This window comes from Clytia hemisphaerica, unplaced genomic scaffold, assembly GCF_902728285.1.
Source record: "Clytia hemisphaerica strain Z4C2 unplaced genomic scaffold, Clytia hemisphaerica genome assembly, whole genome shotgun sequence".
Taxonomy (NCBI): domain Eukaryota; kingdom Metazoa; phylum Cnidaria; class Hydrozoa; order Leptothecata; family Clytiidae; genus Clytia; species Clytia hemisphaerica.
Window position 1 is genome coordinate 96,518 of NW_027104381.1, and position 4,762 is coordinate 101,279.

Consider the following 4,762-nt stretch of genomic DNA (forward strand, 5'->3'; position numbering starts at 1 on the left):
GTAAAAAACTTTTTCGAGTTAAAAAGCCCACTTATGACGTCATAATTTGAGACTTGTGACGTCATATTCGTCGTAACTCGGGTTTTTGTAACTCGGGTTTTTGTAACTCGAGTTTTTGTAACTCGGGTTTTCCGGGCCTCCTTGGTTAACAGCTGTTGAGAACATTTTAATGATAATTAGGGAAACCATAATTTCAAAGTAGGGTCTGAGAAAAATTTCAAATTTTTTTTCGTCCATTTACTACAGTATAACAAAAATATTTTTTTAACAAAGAAATTCATTTTTGGTGAAAAATTTTGAAAGTTCTTTAAAAATAATTAAAATATAAGCACTTACTACACCAAAAGTGCTAGCGTTAGTGTTTGGCACCACCCCCAAACAGCAGTTACTACACTGTGTAGTAACTGTTTTCATAACTTCTGAATACAGTACCAACACGGTAGTAAGTGTCATACTGTCTTGTAGTAACTGCGTGCCCCCCCCCTGATTGAGCAACGAAAAATTGAAAAAATCACTTTTAAAAATCCGAAAAACCTTTTTCTCAATGCAATTTTACTATTTTCAAACACCTCTGACATCTTTGCCCTTAAAAGGACAACACATTTTGCTGATTCAGCATTTCATCGTTAAAAAAAATTGCAGTTTTCGGCAATAATTTCCGAAAAAGGCAATAATCGCAGTTTTATCTTAAACACCCAACTGATCACTGTAGAATTGCTTCATAAACTTACAGATTCTCGGAATTAGATTTTGTTTTGAGCAGCAGTTAGTCAAAATCAATAATTAAGTCGTGGTTTTCCTCACAAAGATAAAAACATTACTTAAAGACAAACAATACGGCCATTTTATATATATTTAATTAAACAACCACGGATATTGCGCAATTTTGAATTATTTTCAAAAGTTGACGCATGCGCCGACACAAATCTGTCGAGGGGTTCCCTCTGACGTCCTATCTTTGCTTTCTGATTTGAATGATGGCGCTGCGATAGGATACTTTTTCCCCCATCAGAATTTGTAAAGGAAAAAAGTAGTTGAGCTCCAGCTCCTGGACTATTATGAAGAAGCCACGCCCAAAATACAGGACGGGTCCCACAATCCACATATGTTCATAGAAGAGAGTTCACCGTTAGAGGTTTCAAATTTAAAAAATACATACCTTAAAGTATCTCTCTGGAGAGCTCTGGATGGTCTGGAATGGTATGGTTGATATCTTTTCCGCCATCTTTGATCAGCACACGTGGGATTTCTTGGTATTTATACCGATATTAATCCGGGGGTATAAATGAAGTGAGCGGTGCCGCCCGATTTTTGAGATTTAAATGGCAATTTATATTAATCCAACCTCGACCTTGACCCTGAGTTGAAAAAGGACGACCCTCGACCCTTGAAAAAAGCCGACCCTCGACCCAAATACGACAAATACATACATAAAAAGCCGACCGACCCTGGGTAAAAAAAAAGTTTTTTAGCAGTGTTTTAAAATGAGATTGACATTATCTTAATATCAAGAAATGAGCAGACAAGCAGGGGGTGGGATACACACGCTTTTTTATAAGAATAATGAATAATTAATAAACCTCGTCGTCCCCCCGGTCGGTCGTATATTTGTTTTTTGATGTTTTACAACTGTGAGTGGAAGATAATATATTGAATATAATCTCGCTCTCATGCGTACGTCAACGCAAAACGTAAGTTAAGCCTGAGATACGAGGCTGATTATACATGTTGATTATGTTGGTCAAGAATATGATTCCCCCCCCCCGGAGGGCTTGTGAAGAATGATCTCGAGTCATCCACCTCCTCCCCGCCCCTCCCCCGACGACTATTCTTAAAGTATTCTTTAAGTGTTCTAATGATTAGTTTTTGGAATATTCATCCCAAAAAATTCTTATAAAAGTCGCTAAAGCATTATTTTATCCAGGGTCGCGGCTTTTTATTGTATTTTGGTCGAGCGAGGGTCGACTTTTTCCAAGGGCCGAGGGGCCGAGGGTCGGCCGCCTTTTTCAAGGATCAGGGTCGAGGTCGGGTAATATAGATACGCCATTTCGGAGTTCACGACGCCATTTTGTAAGCGGAGCAAATCTAATGGCGGGGGTGCAGTCGGCCTCAACTAGAAAATCATTTCAGAGAGCCGTAAGCTACGATCTCGGACTATTATCGAGTTGTACCCGACTGAGACGGAGCAAAACAAGCCCCCTAGGGTGATTCCTCCAGCACTCCCTCGTCGTGTCTACACAAAAAGTAAACAAACCTTTAAAAATTCGATTGAAACTCATCCTCAAACAGTCAAAATATAATTTTCCACTTAGAACTAAATCTATCATGGATGTCACTACACAAAACCTAAATATTTCTCTTTTTTAGCTTATCAAGAGTTCTCCATTCTTCATCGTATCAAACAAAAGGAGTCTCCTCTAAAGAATTGTTCCGATTCCCTTTTTCTAGGTATTTTCCATTGGAAATTCCCATGCCTCAAAGCAATGATAAATAATATCAGAACATATTTTTGCTAATTATACATCAGTTTGTTAATTGTTTTGTACAGAGTTTTATATAAGTAAGTAAGTAAGTAAGTAAGTAAGTAAGTAACTATTTATTTACCATTTGAACACTTAAAATACATGAGATGGTATCCACAAAATAAAAAAAGGACGGAGACCGCCTTATAGCCTGGACTAATCATAAAATATATATTCAACATGAATTTGTGATTAACAAAACAAATACTGCTAAAAACTGCTTTTAGCTCAATAAAAAAATATAAAAAATAAGATCTATTATTTAGGAGAACAACTGTGTAAAAAATTTGATGATATATTAGAAATTCAACTAAAAGGAAGAATAAGTTTGAGTATGCTATTCATAAGTAAATTTTTGTAAGAAAAAACCACGATCAATTGTTTTATAAAGTCTTAAAGTCACCACAGCGTGAGAGCAAATTTATCCGTACATAATCCATAATTTTTTACCGTTGACTGTCTATAAAATATGTTTTTTTCAACGGATAGCCCATTCACAAAGTCTTGATGATTATACACAACACAGTCTAAGATTTAGTTTATATTCAAAAATTGCCTTTGTAACAGCATCGTATCATGTCATGAACCCATCGGTTGATCTTTGATGAACAGGTTCAAAATCAGGAGTATTCCAACAAAAACGTGTCCTACAAAATTTGTCTGTATTGCCACTTGTAGCATAATTCTATCAAAAGAATAGTACCGTGAACGGCCATAACTTGCAACACGGACTTAACTTGCAACTATTCAAATTTCCTTTGAGAGTAATTTGTCTGCCATTAAAAACACTTCCTCTTTTGTTACTATACAAACCAGATAACATCAACCATCAACAAGGCCATGTTTGCTAATTCTGCTAAACTCATTCATTTTGTCATTTGTTTTTCTCTAAAATAAATAATAGGAAAATGTGAAACCATCCTGATACTGTCCATACACATATGACAATATGAAATGGGTTGACGAAGGTTCATTTACTTGTCAAGTGAACCGCTGCAATTTGGGATTGAACCTCAGTCGCCTCTGTACAGCAACCAAGAAAATGACCACTATCCCACAGCGCCTTAGTGTATATCTACTAGTGTATATCCCAATAGAGCAAAAGGTATAAAAAATATATCCGAGAGGAGCATAAAGCTAGCCTAGCTAGTAAGGTTGCTACCAAAACCAACAAGAAGCTTCTAAAAATCAGATCAAGCAAAGGTTACACACACAGACAGAGAAGAAGGTTATTACCTGCCTAACTAATCTAATCCAGTACATAATACTGTAAAAAGACAATGATAAAGCAGTAATCAAACACTTTTATGGTAATTTATAAGCAAATACAAAAAGACAGCCTTTTCTTTCCATTTTCCATCCACCAAGAAATGAGAAACTGCAGAATAGTTTTTAGAAAGGGGATTCTGTTTTGTTTACAAAGGAATCTCCGCCGGTCTCTGCCCTTCCACGGCCATTTTTTGCTCCGCCTGCAAAATGGCGTCGCGAACCTGCGCGAACTCCGAAATGGCGTATCTTCGTTAAAAAAGTTAAACCGGTCTATGTCTCAAAATGGTAGCATTTTTTCCTGAAAGTGGCCGCGGCAGGCTTCAGAGGTGGTTGTGGGACCTCTGGAAATTACCGGCTTTACAAAATCATATTTAGCATGCCCGTTTTCTTTATATTGGATTTCAGTCGCTCTTGCAAAATGACAAAAACTGAGTGAAAACAAATCTGTTACCTTTCAGTAGCTACGAAATTTCCTCTAACTCTTTTTCTTTTCACCAGGCAAGCATTACAAGAATCGAACAGCGAATTACAGCGCAAGAAGAAATTGATCGACGATTTGGAAACTCAAACCAGTGCTAATTGTAAGTTTAAGGGGAAGAGAGTATCAGTATATTAAGTACCACTGAATAGTATAGCATTTTCAAACTTGTTGAGTCGTTTTCTTTAATATTGAAAATCAAACAGCTCCTTTTTCATATCCTGATTTTTCATGTATTATCTACTTTATTTTTCAAACAATCCAATTACGTAATTAATTAGCCAAACAAATTTCCAACCAATCAGATTTCTTCATTTTCATTTTTCAGCCAGTGAAATCACGTCATTGCGTGACCAACTAGTGAAGAAAGATGAACAGATGAAAGAAATGGAGGACCGTTATAAAAATTATTTGGACAAGGCCAAAAGTGTTATCAAGACTATCGACCCTAAACAACAACCTGCTGCTGTTGATGGACAAGAGGTTGGTTCTA